Genomic DNA, 19,754 nt, shown 5'->3' on the forward strand with positions numbered 1-19,754 from the left:
TGAAGCAATAAATGCCAAAAAAATATTAAAAATTTTTTTTTTTCTAGGAGGAATTGCAAGATGAAATTCCATGCGCTTGACAAGCATTTATCAAACCTGAATTTATTTCCTGATTACAAAAGAATTCCATGTTACTGGTAGAATTAGGAAACTGTAAAGGAATCACCAGTTATACAGTCAGACAGAGCTAGCTACTGTTAATGTTTTTCTAATTATCTTTTTCTTCAAATATATACATATATATATAGTGTTTATCTAATTAAAATTAGATATTTTTTGTAATCTGATGTCTGAGTTAATAACATATCACAACATTTTATCTCATGTTCTCTTTGTAAACATATTTTGAATAAGTATAGAATATTCCATATGTATAGATTTTATTAATTTATTAAACTCTTATCATTGAACATTGAATTTTTTCTAGTTCTTTAGTTTTTCTAGTTTTAAAAATTATAAACGATGTCTAATTTTGCACATAAATCATTTTGTTCATTTCTAATTTTTCCTTATAGAAACAATTTTTAAACAAAATAGTCAGCTTGTTTTATTTCCTATGATATCAAAAAATTGAAATTAAATTTCAATCTTGTACCATCCTAGGAACCAAAGCCCAGGGCAGACCCTTTAGGGAATAAACCAATATCCTAGCATAAGCTTGACCCAATCACCATCATCATCATCATCATCATCATCATCATCATCATCATCATCATCATTCTCATCACCACCATCTTCACCTGAGGGAGTTAATCTCTCTCTCAGGGAGAGAGAGAGAGAGGGAGAGAGAGATATAGAAACTGAAGAAGAGATGGAGGAAAAGGGCAAGAAAAAAAAAAAAAACCCTGATTTCCCTTTCTCAGGAACAGATGCATTTATTCCAGGTAGGCAAAAGTTTTTTAAAGAGCAAACTCCATGGTGGTTTGGGGGGTGGTAGGAAGCACCCATTTTAGAGTTTGTCAAAGTGACTATTGACTTTTTCATATCGAGTAACCCTCAGAGGTGGTGCATCTATGTCACTCTGCTGATGTATCTCCTCATTCAAGAACATCACACAGTGAAGGAAACCACCTGGGTTCGAATCCCAGCTACTCAGTTTAACAGCTCTGTGACTTCGGATAAGTCCTTGAATTTCTCTGAACCTCAGTTTCCACAAGAGCCAAAGGAGATAATGATGTTAACTGGGAATATTTGGATCATGACGATTAAATCAAATCATGTATCATCAGGCAATCACACACCAGGAGCTCCTTTCTTCCATGCTTTTCCTTTTCATAGATGGCAGGAAGCTTCATTTTCTTCAGGAAGTTTCTTCATTATAAAAACTAAAGTTCAATCATTCCACAAAGTTTTGTATCCCTGGGCACTGAGGATTGAAAGACTGGAAGTGTAGCAGAGTAATGAGTTAAAATGTCAAAGGAAGAAAAGTGGACACAAAGTTGTGTGTGTTCCCAAATAAGGGAGGGCCAAATCTATTTGGAGAGGTGCATCAGAGGAATAAACCTTGAGGTGGGTCTTATAAGATGAGTACATGCTTGCCAGGCAGAGAAAGGAAAAGGGACATTCAGGGCATGGGTTAATGCTTGGTCCATTGGTGGTGGGGTAGGGGTTGGTGGATGGCATAAGAGTCCTTAACAGAACCTAAAAGTTATTCAAATGTCACTTCTGATGCAGAGGTCTGTCCGGTCCCTTATACAGGAAGCCCTCTCTACTGCCTTAGCACTTTAATTGCGCCACATCTGTGGATTTCTTTGACATTTACTACTTCCTGCTTTGCATTAGAGATGTTTGTGTACTTATTTTACTTTCATTACACACTAGAGAAACCAGAGACTGCTTTAGCCTGGTATTCTCCACAGTGCCTTCAACTTAAAACTATATATATATATGTATGTTTTCTTTTTTTTTATTTTTTGAAGAATGAAAGCCAGTGTATTTCACATTCACTCTCTCCATCATGGTGGGGTTCTTGGTCATTTTATCTATGGACTTCACATGGGTGAAAAGAGGCTTGTCTTTTTTCTTATACAGCTTGATGTGTAGTAAGCATTGGTAGATGTGCTACACCTTCCCCATCCCCCAGGAAACTTGGCTGAACTGGTTTTGCTCCTTCTATTAAAGCAACGGATTTCTTCTAATACCACTGATGCTTCTAGAATAGAAAAAAAGAGGTATCTCCTCTTTACTACTCACCCAACTTAGAGCTCCTCAGGCAGAGGCTGGGGCCCGACAAGAAACCCCCATAAGATGTGATTTGCTAAGTTCCCAGCAGAGATGGAAAGTGGCTGGGATCTTGAGTGGTTATGGGGACAATTTAGGGACATTTTGTTTCTCAGTCTTTTGGTTTTACATCCCCTTCAGTAAACTAATGACTTTTGGTTGGCTCCAAGTCAAGCCTGCTAAGAAGATTCTTAATATTCACCTCATTATTTTGATTATTATGGGTAGTGATACAAGTAATAGTATATTACAATAATATCATTCATAATGGCTTACACTTATTGAGCATTAACCATGGCCAGGCACTTTCTAAACACTTTGTCAATAGTAACTAAATTCATATCCAAAGCATTTCAATGACTTGGTTACTGTTAGCATCCTCATTAAATAGATGATGAAACTGAAATATAGAGAACTCAATGCCCGTGGATCACACCTGATTAGTGGTGACCCTGGACATGAATTGAGAGCAGTTTGCTATCTAACCTGGGCTTTTATCCTCTATGTCACCTCATTAATCCACTTGATTGAGGAAATATTATTTTTTCCATTTTACAAAGAAGGTACAGAGACTTTAAGTGACTTGCCTAAGTCTACACATTGGAAAAAGGTAGAGCCAGGATTTGGAGCCCAGTCTATCCAGCTCTAAAGTCTGAGTCTGGGACTCTATGGTTCTCACTCTTGGTCAAGGTTAATAACACTTTTGGTTATAACTACATGGTATCTTCTCCAACCTATGGGCTCTATCAGGTGATGGCTTCCTAGGAGGAAGGAGAGGTGAACAAGGTGTCTTCCTGACATTAGTCTAGTTGTCACTGAGGTCAACTGAAAGAGGATGGAATGACTCTGCAAGTGAATTAACTTCAGGATATTTGAGCTATTAGGAATGTTTCCTATAGGATCTGTTGAAGATGACTTACCGTGCTATGCTGTGCAGTGAAAACTACAGTCACTTTACTCTGTTTTGTTATGGTCCAGTCTTGAGGCTGTGATTTAGGACAAAAGAAGTCAAGCATCCAGGTCAAAGAGTGAGAAAAAGATGACTCAAAGGATAAGATACAGGGCACAGTACATCAAAATCATGTTCATCTTTCGAAATACTAAATGAATACAAGCCAAAGACTAGGGAAGCCACGGATGCCTTCATTTCAGGAATCCAGGCTGGTCTAGGTGCCTGAGCCCACGAGCCAAAGTAAGTAGAGCCCTCTACACAGAAATGGAAATGAAAGCTGCTCTGGACTGTGAGCTTAGGGTTGAGTTCAGTAAGAAATAGATGGAAAATAAAAGTGGTTGGTTGATGGCTACCAGTATAACCAATTGTTCTGGAATATTAAACGGACAGCCCCTTGTTCTTTCATTATAGTTGCTGTGTTTATACCCACCAAATTTGTGGAGTCTTGAAAATGAAATGATGAATCACCATAGGAAACTTCTGCTAATTAACCTGCAGTATCTATTTTATATGTTTATTCCTTCAATAATATAAGATGAAATCACTATGTTGTCTTTTCATTCCCTGAGGTACCAAAAGCGACGGTGGGATGCATAAAGTAAGGTATTTCTTATCTATTCTGAGGGTGAAATCAGTGGTATGTGTTTATTTATAAATGGTTCTTACAATTGTCTCTCTTAAATGAAACCTTACGATTGGAAGTGGCTGCCAGAAATGGCAGTGAATGCTCCCAAATAAATAAGGTTCTAGGGAAGCAAGGAACTTTCTTCCTACGTATGTAATTAAATTTGACAAAGCAGTCATGGTTTGCTTTGGAATCATCAACAGCTACTTATATGACAGATAACCCCTTAACAATCTCTTTAGGTGTTCCTGTTGCTTATGTTAAATTATTAAGCAGGTCAGAAGGTGATTATTTTGGTCAGATAGACAGAGAGTATAATGAACGCCTTAGCAGTAAAACTGGTTTATCAAATAACCTTAAATTGGGTAAGAAATAAAATGGGTCCTTTTTGTTGTTGTTTTACTTTGTTTTCTAATCCTGATCTTCAACCATGCTATGCCAAAACATCCCTTTTCCATTCTTTAAAAATAACTTGGCAGGCCTCTATAACTTTCCTTCTCAGATATTAAAACTCCGTTTAGCCTATTTTAAAACTAAAATCTCATATTGGATTCAAATTTCTTCTCCTCTTTCCCCCAGCTGACCCCATGACAGACTTGATCATGGCTGCTTGGATTGGAAAACGGAGGCAAGCATTTTCCTTGACACTCTCATTATTCTCCCTCTTCTTAGTCAAGCTCTTCTGGCCTTCCTGATCTGACCTGATCAAGAAGAATGAAATGCATATTTCACTTCCCCTGTCCTTGATTGACTTTCTGGTGTTAGATGAAGGATAGTGGGGAAGAAGTTAAAGGAGGAAGGATTTATCTAAATTGGTAGAAAAGTCAGATTGGGGCAGGGTCCTTGGCTTCAGTGATTCTCTTTGCAACTAGTAACCACCACTCATGATGCACTCTTTCTCCCTGAGCTGTGTAGTTTAACCTCAGAGCATCTTTCTGAAGAACTTACCTGTTCCCTTGATGTCCCCAGAAGTTCTTAGCCTGCTTCTCCATTGGCCAATTAGCCTCCTGGGCAGCCCTAAGTCTCCTGACCCCTCTTTAGTTTCAGTGCTTGCTCACTTGGAGATGGAACCACTGAGTCCTCTTTTCACCCTCTGGGGGCAGGAAGGCCACTTAGGGTGGGGGCAGTGGCTCTGTCTTCTTCCCAGGCACACTGCATCACAGTTCCAGCAAGCCCCACTCTCCTAGCCTCTTTAATCTCCTTCCTAGTAGACTTCCTCCCTTTGAAGACCTCTTTTGACCAATTTTGAGTCCAGTCTCTATGGGTATTTTGCCCTAAAACACAAGTAGGCACTTGTTTAGGTCACACAGAATCTCCTTCACCGTATTCTTCCACCTGGTCACGGCAGCATTAGGATATGCTATGGTTTCTTGGTTCCAGCAAACACCCAGCTAAAGCATAATAAGTCAGTTCCCTTTCTCACAGGCACCTCCAGATTCTACAAGTTATCCCCTTGAATCTCCCATCCTGCAACCAGTTATTTTAGGAATGGGGAGAAAATAGCCTCTCCCTATGAGCCTGCACTCTTCACAGAGCTGAGAGATTTTCTGCTCCATGATTTCCTCCATCAGTAGACGGGGAATGAGGTGTGAGGTTGAGTTGAATGAGGTATGGTTGATGGTAGCAGATTCCACTCACATCACCTGGGGGAAATGTCTGGTCCCAACTGTAGTTGGCTCACTGTTGACTTGAGAGTGTGGGGTACCCATGAGTCTCATTTTCAGTTGTATACCATGCTTACTGATTTCAGGAAAATATAAAAATTTAAGTTTTATAGAGTTAGATTAGTCATAAAGTAAAGTCTACACCCACCCATATGTATATGAAAGCCAGGAAGGATTTATTTGCAAGGGTAAAATGGATGCCATGTCACTTCCACTTTTCCTGTCCACTGCATCCTCTACTACCTGAAAAGCCAATGCCTCTATGCCTCTAGGATCTCCAAAATCAGAATGCTAGTCCTAGGAAGGAGTTGCCAAGGTCCTCCACCCATTAACAGTGACAGTGTAACACTTGTCCTCCTCTTCATCTGAGTTCTTTTCAGAAGCAGTCATGCTTTTGACCACGATGTCCACTTGTGATCACTGATTTGTCCTTGTTCCTAATATTTTGAAGAGAAAGTCATGAAAAGAAGCACTGTGGTAACCAGGGTGGATTTTGTTTTTGAGAGTCAAGTGGGTACCGTGTCACTGCTACTCCTCCCGTCCACAGCATCCCCTGCCTCCTGAAGAGGCAATATACTTCCTCCCTCTTCCCCTCCAGTGTCCTTTAGATATGTCCACACTGCTTCTTAACAAGCACAATTCCGCTCCTTGCTTCTTACTGGAAATAGGCTCAGTGCTGACGGGATCTGATCTCTTGGTGGGTGGAGGGGAATGAGGGGTCAAAGCTGCATCTGACCCTTTGTTCCACAGCCTTACTTCATAGCTGAGCTGTCAAATTCTGATTTAAACTTCTTTTTTCCTAGGCCCTAGATCAGTTCCTTACCTTGGAGCATGTCCCCTTTGCTGATCTCATACATTTTTATTTTATTTGATACTTGATGTTATGCTTGGATTATAAAACTTCCATTCAGTAAAGGTTCTGTAACAAATTGTTCTTTTGTACAATTGCCAACTCTCCCAGACTAAAAACATATTGGGGGAAAAAGCCAGATAAAAAATTAAGTGGAGTCCAAATTAGGGGCCAACTAATAAAATCAGATTTTCTTGACACTTTTAGTCAATGCAAAAATAATTGTGGGAATATGAAAGGTTTTTTATGGTCAATTATTCTTGTCTTAGCAAGTATCTATAATCATAGCCCCCTCAGAGTAGGTAATAATCCTCCACTGAGAAAAATGAGACTTCCCTACATATCCATAAGAATGGTAAAACATTATCACGTGCATGCATAAAATATATTAATATTGAAATGTGCTGGCTTTAAGGTCAGGTAGGTAGACATCTTTTTTTCTATGCTGAAAAAATATATATACTATCTAACTTTATTGGACTGCTAACATCCAATTGATCTGCATTATTCTTAGCTGGCAAGAGCCTATATACCTAAATGCCTCAGATAATAGGTATTACAGTATTAGGTAAAAAGCCTCCATGCAGTCTATAGCAATATCAAAAAGGTAGAAAGTGTAAAATAAGGGAGATTAAGATGACACCAGAGAGCTTTGAATGAGGTGTCATTTTGCATTTAGAGAGACAACCAGGAAAGTTAAGACAGAAGAAAAAAATGCCCCTTTCTCACCAGCTGCCCTTAAAGGTTTACAAATGATCTGTTAACAGAAATGAGTTTCTCTTAGGCTTCAGACACCATTTATTATGCTGGGAGAGAGACAAAAAAGGAGATGGAAAAGACTGGAAAATTATGCTTATTTGAAGGCAAAATGCTTCCCATCAGCAACATGATGAAAATGTACCAAAGGTGTCAGCCAGATGTTGACATGTTAATATTTTTCATGAGGCCTTTCACTGAAAATGAGTACAAAGAACTTTCGGGGTGTTCTTTAGAATATGGATGGAAATACACTGCTAAGCTAGAAACCTTGCCTGGGAAATTGCAATGGTATTTGATGACGAAGAGGAAGAGGAAGTGTGTCCTAAATAGGGGGCTGGAACCTCGATTCCCTGGCTGCATCTCGGATGGTTACAAATGGGCTCATCTGATCTCTCCTAGTCAATTTCATTCTGGAAAGTAGCCAGTGGGCCTAGTTCACGACCCAGTGATGTCATTATAATTCATTCTCCCTCACCACAAAGACTTCGGAACTTTCCAATTTACAATGGGTCTTTTTAATAAAGAAGAGTGTCATGCATAGAATTTTTAAGTGTTTCTAATAATTTATCTTTTTTTTCTGTTTTAGCCTCAAAATGGCCTATGGTATTTCTATGAAGACTGAACTCTCAAAGCCATTCAAAGAATTTATATCTTTGTTAAACTACATGGTAGGTTTTATAAGCTGAACGAAGGTAATTGAAGGTTTTTACAAGAGAGCATCTTGTCCAAATAAACAAACAGACAAAAACTAACTTTATATCTTATGCATAAATCAGAACAGGGTCCCTAAAATGTAATAAGACTTAACTGATGTTGCATCTTGAACACTGATATACAAACTCTAAATAGGATAAATGCCATTTTTAACAATGTTCTCTGTGTTTTGAGCCTGGCTTTCCAAGCCGAGGGAGGGGCTGGGGACTGATAGAGACACATGTAAGCCATTTAAGAGGAGGGGCTATGGCATCATCCGTGTGTTCTCTCAACACCCCTCCTGAGCCGGAAGGAAATATTCACTGATGAAGATCACACATAAATCGAACTCAGCATTGGGGAGTTAGGAACCCCTCCCAGTCCTTCACCTCTTTGAACTTGGTTAACCCTCCTTGCTAAAATAAACCTGGCTGAGATGATTTCACTTATCCTCGGCATGGTTCTTTAAAACCCTGGGTAGTACAAGCCGAGTGGATGATCAATGTATTTGTGGCCTGCGCTGTAATTTAACTTGCTCTGTCTGACAGGAGATGTAGAATAGCTAAAAAGAGGCTTTACTTGTAATCTTCTTATCACCTTATCCTGGAGTGTTTGTGAAGAGCAAGGCCTTGCCTGAACTAACTCCCAGCTGAGGGTTAATACTAAGAAAGAGAAATTGCCCTTTAGTGGGTCTGACCGAGCCCCCTGATAAAACCTTCTCAGGACAGGTCGGGAACCCTGGCCTCTCAAGGCTGTATGGACACTGGCTTTCCCAAGCTATAACATGCTTGTTTTTCTTCTCTATGCTTCGTGGAAATGACTTGCAGTAATTGTCATGCGCCAGGGATAAAAATCCATGCATTTATTTTTTCATGCCTTTTCTAATGTATGGATTCTAAGTCAGATCTTCACTGCTGGACTATTATCAGGCAGAGAATGAGTGAGAAGAGAGAGGTGGTCTGACTACCAGTGCAGGATGAGGAGGAGACGGGGACCCCCTGAGTGCTGAGATGACGATATAGAAAAGGTCAAAACTGACAGAAGTGAGGGGGGAGGGGGAAAAGAGAGAAAAACTGGAGAGAGACAGAGGCAGGAAGAGAAACAGAGAGACAAAGAGGGGCAGGGAGAGAGGTTTTCAATGAGAAATAAACACAGTTTGGGAGAGTTTAGAAGAAAGAAACCTTTGGATATGGCAAAATTAGGGAGGTTTGCATGCAGAGGGAGGGTTGCACAAAGAAGGGGCATCGACCTTTTCAGGAGTCAGTTTTCCTGTTTTTACAGAAAGCTGAGCCACAGCAGAAAGCCTGTCAGTGTCAGGTTCTCCAGTGTCAGGTAATTCACACTCTTCCTGATGACCCTGAGGTGTATACAATTCTTTGAAGTGAGCACTTGGTGAATCTGATCAAGGAACTATTTTCTTTCCAAGGAGCAGATCCTGGATGGGATGTACTCTCAAAATGATCCTATGTTAGTGGAATGGTGGTTATAAAACACAGCGGTCACAACCCAGGGGACAAAAAGTTATCATAGCCATAGATACGAAGGGTTGGGGGACCCAGAAAATAAGTAGAAGGGGACACAGAACAAGCTTTACAGAGGAGCTACAATAATGACATTACTAGTAATAAGAATAAAAGCAACAATATTGATGACAAAATTCAAAGCAGCTACTGATATTTTTTCAGCCCATATCATGGGTATATGTCTCCTGTAAACGTATCTGGATATGTTTCTGTAAATATTTATGTATGTATATAAATGTGTATGGATCTGTAAATACATCTAATGCTTACAGAATCTCTCAAGGTAAGTATTATTATTATTCTAATTTTATAGCTGAGGATATTAAAGCTTAGAAAGCTTGCAAAACATATCCAAGGAAACATGCCCACATATTTCAAGTTTGATCAGTGTATACTGGATAAAAACATGAAGCTATATCTATGGAATCCATAATATACGTGACCAGAGTGAGAAAGAAGGAAAAGGGGGAAAGCGTTAAGTGAAGGAAGATACAATAGGAAGATTTGTTGGAAACCAGCTCAGTGAATGGTTTATATGCTGCTCATAGAAAATTATATTGTATGTTACAGGCAATAGTAAGGTAGGGGAATTTTAGTAAGGAAGTCACATGATTAGATTTGTATTTGTGAAAGATAACTGAAAGGTAGTTGACTAGAGGAGGGGTGAGAATTCTGATAGGGTGTCAATGAGAGGTTTATAACTATCATGCAAGCAAAGCATAATATGGGCGATAACCCAGAGAAACAAACATGGTGGCTCACTGAATCCTAACACTGAGAGGTACCACTCACTCCTAGTACCTTCTCCACCTCATGGCAAAGAGAGTTTAAATAATCTTCCCATGGCAACACGATTAATAATGACAGAGCTGGGACTCCAACCCAGGTTCCAGAACCTGTTATTATATTCATCACACTATGTTTTTGAGAATGATAATAAAATTAGGGCTGGAAAGAAAAACTATTAGATTCCAAAATCTTTATGAATTAGAGGACAAGATAAAGACATCTGTAGATAAAAGAGGAGAGGATACAGAATCAGTGCAAGAATTTTTATAAAAGCACAAGGAAATTATTGTCAAAAGAGATAATGGGGATCAAGAATAGTGACCACAGTTCTGACCCTGAAGAATTTGGGAAATAAGTATAAATCATCCTCTTCTTTTGGGGGCTGCAGAGGGAGCAGTATCCTCAAGGACCAGTTCCTTTCTACAAATTGATTCAATTGGATTGAGGTGGATTACAGGATGTCGAGTTTTCCCTAGCTCTCTCTATGATTTTAACATGAACTCTCAGTTGAAAACCACTGAGTAAAGTCAAGGAAGGAGAAAATTTTCTGACAAGCAGAGATAGAGGAAAATTTTCTGGACAGAGTGGGAATTCTCGTAGGATAAGTGGAAGTGTTTGAAGAAGAAGGAAAAACAGCCATTGATGTTATTAATGCAATTGTACGTGTATCTTTGAACAACATCCTTCCCCATCACTTGATTTTATATTGATTCTGTGACAATGGTTCAGTCAGATTGCATAATTCTTTTAGTGTAAGCATCTAAAAGTATTTTTGTTAGAAGAGGAATGGTATGTGAATACTAAAAAACTAACAATGATAATAAGATATAGGGATGCATGACTGACTATTGACTTGTAAATACTTAGAAGATACAGTTTATTAAGTAGTACCAGGAGGGTGAGTTTTTCATTATTCATGCTGTGGGATGATGACTTGGGTTGAATTATCTACCATGTCATGCGCCAGCACCTTCCTCTACGTTTTCCTCTCTCACATATTAATTGCCCCATATAACAAAAAAAGTCTCTGACCTCATTTAAACCAAGAGTTATGGAAAAAAAAAGAAAGGATGGAAGGAAGGAAGGAAGGAAGAAAAGAAGGAAGGAAAGAAGGAAGGAAGGGAGAAAGGGAAGGAAGTAGAAACAGGAATCAGGCAACTCCTTACATAGCAAGGTCAAGTAGAATGAATTTTATGGCACATGTAAGGCATAGGGAGAATGAGGAAGGAGGAGGAGGAGGAGGAGGAAGGACTGTTCATGATTATTTATTAGGCTAATGGGAAGAAATAAGAAATGAAATCAAGCAGTTTCTAGAAACATGGCAGTATGTAGATATAATCAAATGATATTGCAGTTTCATATGTAGTGTGTGCACAGGTGACAATTCTAAAGAAGTAGATGGAATTAATGAAAATCTTTTTTTAAAAAGCTATTAAGGAATAGTTCCATGGTTTTTGTTATTAAGCACCAGTTTAAACAATTGATTTATATTATATTTGAGAAATTAATTATACTATAAGAATTGGGAAACAATATCTCGGAAACAGCCACTTACTCCAGGTACTTGAGTTTTTCAGTCAAATATAAACTCTACATTTGAGTCTAAAACCTCAGTTAAATCAAGATAGTATGAGTCCAAGTAGCATATGTGTCAGCTGTACAATATGGCTGCATAAGTAAGCAAAGTGGGCATGGCCACATAATAGAGGACTCAAAGCAGGGAAGAAAATAATCCTGCTTAACTGTGGCTGTCTCAGTCACACCTATAGAAGAGGGTTCTGTTCAGAAGTTTAAGAGGAACATTGATGACTTTTTTCTTGGTTAGTAGACAACTTACAGAGACATAATAATAATGATCTTCAAAAGTTTAGTTTTCTGTTGTATGTAATTCTAGAAAGTCTTGTTAAAACAATTTCAAGAAGGGCAAGTTTCATCTGATTATAAGAAAGAACATTCTAATAACTAGAACTTTCCAAAAATAGAACAGACCTCTATAAGAGGTGATGAGTTAACTTTAGCAGGAGAGATTGATCTCTCAGGACTGGGTAATCATTTGTTGGACCTATTGACAAAGAGATTTGGGTGTCCGGTGGGGAGAAAAAGTAATAATAATCATAGTAATAATAATAATAGGTGATAGTTACTGAGTTCTTACTGTATGCCAATGCTTCTTTATCATCAAATATATCCCAATAACTACAGTAAGAGATTGATGATATTCTTCTTTTCATACAGATAAGAAAAATGAAGTCCCAGAAAATTGCTACTAAAAGGCATAGCCAAGATTCAGCTCCACACTTTTAACATCCACCCTATACTGCCTCTTCAGGTAGTTGTGTTAAGAGATCTTCAAGGTCAATTTAAATTCTAATGATCATTGATTTTGGAAGTTACCTTAAAAGGTTTAGAATAGTGATTTGGAGTCAGACCTGGGTTCAAATTTGGACTCTTTCCTGTCAATAATGTGTAACCTTAGGTGATGAACTTAAACACTCTGAAGCTCAATTTTTCATCAGTGAAATACAAATTACCGTATTTAATTCATAGGATTATGAAAATTACATAAGGTCACGTATGCAACTTTTAAGCACAGTGCCTGGTGTTAGTGATACCCTTAACAAATAGTGGCTAGTATTTTAGTGTTCTAATATTTAAGATATTTGAATGGTGTTCTGCAAAGTTTTAGTATCATAATGTTTAAAATATATTATAAATTCTAGACCAGGTTTGAATCCTCTCAGAGGATAACCATTTGATTTCATTCTTGAACCTCTTCTGCAGTAACATACCAGTTTAAAATTGTGACAGTTTTGGGGAAATATTTGCAATATATGTAGAAAAAAAGACTTAGAATCAAGAATATGTGAAGACATATAACCTAATAAAATAGGCAAAGAACAAGTACATCACAGAAAAAGAGATACAAATGGTGAGTAAACATGGAAAAACATGCTCAAACAGTTATTTTTGGCCCAACCTTCTGGAAAAATCATCACCACCATCATCATAATTTTAATATCCCACCCACTCTCTTATTCCCCCTTTACTCCACATCTCCCTCCAATTATCACTCTATTACTCTGTTCCCTTTAGAGAAAACTCTTCAAAAGTTTTGTCCATACTTACTCTTTCAACTTCCTAACTTCTCTCTTGTTTTTGAATCAACTCAAATCCAGATTTCTCTCTCTCTCTCTCTCACTGTAGAAGAAAAAGTATGTTTCTCTAAGAGTTCTTGACTGCCATCTTGAAATCATGGAGGAAGCTGATTCTACATAAATCAGATCAAACAGATAAGAGGTTCTGTAGTGCCATCACTGAGATTTCTAACTAACTTTAAAGCCTACTCTACTTTTGGACATTTCTGTTATCATTTAACCAGTTTGGATGAGGTTTCTGTTTCCTAGAATAAACATGGATGAGTAAGACCAACTACCTGGGAGAGTCCCTGGATGAAGATGGACTCCCTGAGAGGAGGGAATATGTGGGGAGGCAATGATTGGCAGCTTCTAAGGAGAAACAAATGCCAGTCAGTATTCAATCCATACAATGTTTGTAGATTTGTACCTAAAGAGTACAGGAAAATTCACATATGAGACAAGTCAAATAAGTGAGAGATTCAACCAAGATCTGAAAGGGTTTGTAAAAGGGTGAGTGATAAATTGAAAAAAAAATCAATAAACATTTTAAATTAAATATATGATTGTTTTGTCCTAGGATTCAGACTAAAATGATTTTAAAATCCAAGTTGTTTAATATATCATTAAATTAAATTAACTTTGCCTCCTTCCTTCCCTTTTTGTTTTGTTTTGTTTTGTTTTAGTTAATTTAGCCAGTATTTAGCCATGACCTTGGTGAGCTGCTGGAGATGCAAGAATGAGTAAGATATTCCTCATGTCCTTAAGTAACATTGCACAATGTAATGTGAAAGAAATAAATGAAAGATTTTACTTTTACTTATTTTCAGTGTGGTGAGTGAATTTCTTGGGTTTGTTTTTCAAACTCTAATTAAAATTCTTTAACTTTCTTTAGGAGCAGACTCTTTAAGCCCAATGTTTAACCAATAAATTTGCCTTTTTGAGTCTTTTATAAGTCTCACAACTTTCTGTTCTTTTTTACCTTAAAGAACCAAATAGGGAGACATGAGAGAAAGAGAATGATGAAGGAGGACACTCTCTACAGGGGAACAGATCCAGGGACACTCTAGAGTACAAGGGAAATGAACAAGAAGTAGGGCCTGGTGAATCTCTGAAGTAAAAGTAAGCCAATTAGCTACCCCACCTTAAGGTGACTTATTCAAAGTTTTAATCATGACATGGAAAATGACCACCAGAAACTTGGATTATAAATCTTGACTGTCAAAAATTTGCCAGGATGCAAATCCCAGTTAATGGCCTTTGATTATGGATCCACTCAAGTAATTTTCTCTGTATTTTGCCCCCTCTATTGCACTAAGTAATTTTTATATAGCATCTGTAGATAATTTTGCTATATAAAATACTATCTCTTAACTCAAAATTCTACTCTACATTTCTCAAGTAATGCCTGTGTAACTATCTATATTAAGAATGTAACATAATGTTCTAATTTATGTCCATCATTCATGAACATCATTCTCATAAACAATGTTTTCATAATACTTCTGAATTTGAAGAAGAATCATTACAAGTATGCTGGATACCAAAAGGAGGGACATCTGAGAAGTAGAGATTTGCTTTCAAAGAAAGACACACTGAATTGTGTTCTGAATTTTTAAACAATATTTTCATCACTAAAATTTTTCTTAATATGTTTATAATGAGGATTTAATTTCCTAAATTAATTTAATTTCCTAAATTTCCTAAATTTAATTTCCTAAATATATTTTTCACCATAATTTTATGTTTTTTTTCATAATCTGTAAATTCTTAAAGCCTATATTAAACACTTGTACCCAGAATAAAATAAATGGTCACAGCATATAAGGTTATCTACACATTTGAGTATATTTATATTTGTCAGAGTCAGACATCCTGACTTTATGTTTAAAGATACTCATGTTTATGTTATAATAATGTATACACAGTAAGCATATGTGTATTTGGAGAGTGCTTCATTACATCTTTTATTGTGCCAACGAAGATTTATTATGTGGAAAAGACAACTTCATATCTCTTATTTCCTGCAATCTCAGACAAGAGAATTGTTGTCATAATTATGGGTACTGTTATCGTCAAACAAATTCATGGTTACTCTGCTGGCTCTTGAGCTGCAATGAATTAAAAAAATAACAACAATAACAAACGAACAAACAAAAAACATGGCCCCTACGTTCAAGGAAGTAGAAATCTGTTGGGACAGGAACACTTCTTGACTAAGAACTCTTAATTTAAAAACTCTTAAAAAATAATTAACCATGAAAAACAGTCTACATAAATGCCAAAAGAATGATGACGCTGCTAAATAAGATTCTGTCAGAACATGTATGTGTATATTTGCAAAAGATTTTCACGGAGAAGGGAACCTTAAACTGAGCTTTAAAGCATTGGTTAATCTTGAATTGTGAATCATGGGGTGCAGAGAAATCTATTTTATATATTAAGAAGGAAAGGAAGGGGGGAAGGAATCAAAGAACGAACGAAGGAAGAAAAGAGTGAGACAATCTAGAATCTCCCACTTTTGCTTAGGATATAGAAAGAAATGAGAGACTTTAACTCCCAAGAAAATAACAAGAAATCACCAAATGAACAACAATTAAAAGACAACAACAAACAACACATACTTTTTAAAAATATCATCAAAGATCTGTGGACACAATGAAATTCAAAAGAACTAAACTCTGGAAAGACAAAACTTTTCTAAGTAAATGAAAAATATAGGACAAACTCAAACCTTGGGTCAATTGCTGAAGGTGTTGGGCTGGTGGTCTGAGGAACAAATCTTTCAGAAAGGACAGTATTTACTTAGACAAGAAGAAACAAACCAGATTTTTTGATGAAACTATGGGATGCCATGACAGACTGATCTGGAGAAGCCCAAAGGCAGAGAGAATCCTCTCAGTCAAGGTTTCCCTTACAGGGGAATGTAGACAATTAAGCAGAGGCTGGGAGTAAAAGCAGAAAGATTTCACCAACTCACAGTGTCACATTTGTCAGGATCTGTTTCCTGATATTTAACTGGGGTCTTACCATCATGTAGCCTCATGTCTGTGGTCTCACAGTCCTCTGGACCTTAGAGAAATGGTAAATATAAAGACTACTTCCTTTACTTTCTTAAATTCTTTAAAAGTCAAAAACTCTTTAAAAGACTAGTTTAAGAAAAAAATCATAACAATGTATTATGAGGTTTTAATATTTAAAATTACAGTATGATAAAAATATCACAAAAGGTAGGAGAAAGTATAAATAAAGTTACACAGTTATATGGTTACTTCATTATACACAGAATGGTACAAAGCTAACTCAAGATTGAATGTGATAAATTAAGAAAGCATACTGTAAAACTCAAATGCAACCACAAAAACAATAATACAAAGAAGTATAGCTAAAAAATCGATAGAAGAGATAGAATGGGATATTTTAAATTTCTATATTAATCTAAAGTGAAAACAAGAACAGAGAAACAAAGAAACAACAAAAAATGGAACAAATAGGAAAACAGAAGAAAAATGTTTGACTTAAATTTAGACATATAGTTAAGTATATTAAATGTAAATAGGTGTAATACAGTCCATGTAAAAAATTTTAAATTCAGAATGGATACAAACTAAGACTCAATGAGATGCTCCTTACAAGAGATGCACTTTACATATAAAATCACAGATAGATTGAAAGTAAAAGAATGGGGAAAAATATACCATGGGAAGAGTAATTATGAGAAAGCTTGTATAATTTTATTAATATCAAACATAGTAGATTGAAAACAAGGAATATTATTACCAGAAATAAATTGGGTCATTTAATAATGAAAAAATCATCAATGCTTATCTAGAAAAATGGTACAGATGAACATATTTGCAAGGTAGGAATAGAAATGCAAACATAGAGAATGGACATGTGGACATGGGGGGAAGGGGAGGGTGGGATGAATTGGGAGATTAGGTTTGACATAAATACACTACCATGTGTAAAATAGATAGCGAGTGGGAACCTGCTGTATAGAACAGTGAGCTCAGCTTCATGCTCTGTAATGACCTGAATGGGTGGGATGGTGGAGAGGAGGTCCAAGAGGGAGGCGATATATGTATACATACAGCTGATTTACTTTACTGTACAGCAGAAACTAACACAACATTGTAAAACAATTATACTCCAATTAAAAAAAAAAAGGTATTCACAAAGGTAAAACATACACTCATGTTTCATGTCTGAAACATATACTCATGTAATCACAGTTTCAAAGTAAATGAAGAAAAAAAAATAGACCTAAAAGGAGAACTAGATAAATTCAGAGTCATATTTGGAGATTTCAATATATCTCTATCAGTAATTGATAGAAAAACTGAACAAAAAAATCATTACATATATACAAGATTTGAACAATGCTATCAAAAACTTGACCTAATTGACATTTATAGAACATTACACCAGTAACTGTAAATACATGTTGATATTTTTTTCGATTATACAGAGAGTGTTCAACAAGTTACATCACATGCTGGGCTATAAAGTAAATTTCAATAGATTAAAAAAGTTGAAATCTTGTAAACTATTTTCTCTGACATCAATGAAATTACATTAGAAGTCAGAAACAATAAAATAGATAAGAAAACCTAAAACATATGGAAGTTAAATAGTAGACTTCTAAATAACTCAGGGGTCAAGTAAAATACCGCAAGTGTAATTAGAAATTATTCTAACTGAATGATAAATAAAAATATAACATATCAAAATTTGTGGGATGTAGCTAAAGCAGCTCTTAGGGGAAATTTATACTTTTAAATGCTTAAAAGTAAAAAGAGTAAATTAAAAATATTTATAATCTAAACTTCCACTTTGGGCTTTCCTGATGGTGCAGTGGTTAAGAATCCGCCTGCCAATGCAGGGGACACAGGCTTGAGTCCTGGTCCAGGAAGATCCCACATGCCATGGAGCAACTAAGCCCATACGCCACAACTACTGAGCCTGCGCTCTAGAGCCCACAAGCCACAACTACGGAGCCTGCACTACTGAAGCCCGCACACCTAGAGACCATGCTCCACAACAAGAGAAGCCAGCAAAATGAGAAGCCCATGCGCCACAGCGAAGAGTAGCCCCCGCTTGCCACGACTAGGGGAAAGCCTGCATGCAGTAACGAAGAACCAACACAGCCAAAAATAAAATAAATAAATTTATTAAAAAAATAAAATAAAATTCCACTTTAAGAAACTAGAGAGAGAATAAAGTAAATCCCAAGGGAGTAGAAGTAAAGCAATAAAAGATCAAATCAGAAATCAATGAAATAGAAAACAGAAACAATAAAGAAAATCATCAAAATTATAAGTAGCTCTTCAAGAAGAATAAAATTGATAAACAGCTTGCTAGATTGATCAAGTAAAAAGAGAGACAATTCTAATTATCAATATCAAGAAAAATAAAGAAGGGCATCACTATGGACCTTCTAGAAATTAAAAGGAAAATAATAGGATATTTTAAAATTTTTTGCCAATAAATTTAATAGCCTAGGCAAAATTGACAATTTACTTTAAAAAATACAAATTTCCAAATGGTCAACAGGAAGAAAATGAAAATTTGCATATTCCTATGTGTTAGCCAGCTCATGCTGCCATAACAAAATACTGCTGATGGCTGGAGTAAAAAATAGAAATTTATTTTCTTACAGTTCTGGAGGCTAAAAGTCCATAACCAAAGTGTCAGCTAGCTTAGTTTCTGGTAAGGGTTCCCTTCCTAGCTTGCAGATGGCTGTCTTCCTGCTATGGCATCACATGGACTTTATTAGGCACTTGGGTGTCTCTCATAAAGGCACTAATGCTATCAGATCAGGACCCCATCTTTATGACCTCATTTAACCTTAATTACTTCCTAGAGGCACCATGTTTAAATATAGACACAATAAGGGTTAGGATTTCAACATATATTTTAAAGAACAAAAATAGTCCATAAAACTCTATATTTATTAAAATGTTAAATATAAAATTTAAAAGTTTCTCATTCCCCTACCCCCAAAACAAAGAAACAAGCAAAAAATATCTCCAGACCCAGATGCCTTCAATTTTAACTTCTTTCAAACATTTAAAGAAAAATTAATACCAATGTCACCAATTAATACAATGTCACCAATTAATACAATGTCTTTCTTAAAATAAGAAGGAAGGAAGCCATCTTAATTTGGTTTATGAGTTCAGCATAACCCTGACTCCAAAGTATTGAGAAATAGCATACAATAATACTTAAAAATATATTCTGTCTAAACATGATTTTCCCCAGGAAGGCAAGGTTGGTTCAACATTCAGAAGTTAAATTCACCTCATTAGTAACACAAAGGAGAAAAATCACATGATTATCTAATAAATGCAGAAAAAATCACTTGTCAAAATTCAACAGTCATTCATGATAAAAACTCACAGAAAACTAGGAATATTCTCAATCTAATAAAGGGATATCTATGAAAAGTTTTTATTTAATTGTGGTACATTTAATATTTTCAACTGAGATCAAGACATCAGTAAGAAGTCCTATTTTATTTCATTTTTCCTAAAGGTTGA

General features: G+C 36.4%; 1 long non-coding RNA gene across 2 annotated transcripts in view; it reads left to right on the forward strand.

Moving 5' to 3' along the window:
* Nucleotides 1-19,514, forward strand: part of LOC309650689 — a 51,891-nt gene extending 32,377 nt beyond the window's left edge. For both annotated transcript variants that reach the window (XR_014257684.1, XR_014257685.1), the window contains exon 5: nucleotides 48-19,514. This is a non-coding gene — a long non-coding RNA (uncharacterized lncRNA). The remainder of the gene's footprint in view (nucleotides 1-47) is intronic.
* The last annotated feature ends 240 nt before the right edge of the window (nucleotides 19,515-19,754 follow it).

This window comes from Balaenoptera physalus (assembly GCF_965194825.1).
Source record: "Balaenoptera physalus genome assembly, chromosome: 2".
Lineage (NCBI taxonomy): Eukaryota > Metazoa > Chordata > Mammalia > Artiodactyla > Balaenopteridae > Balaenoptera > Balaenoptera physalus.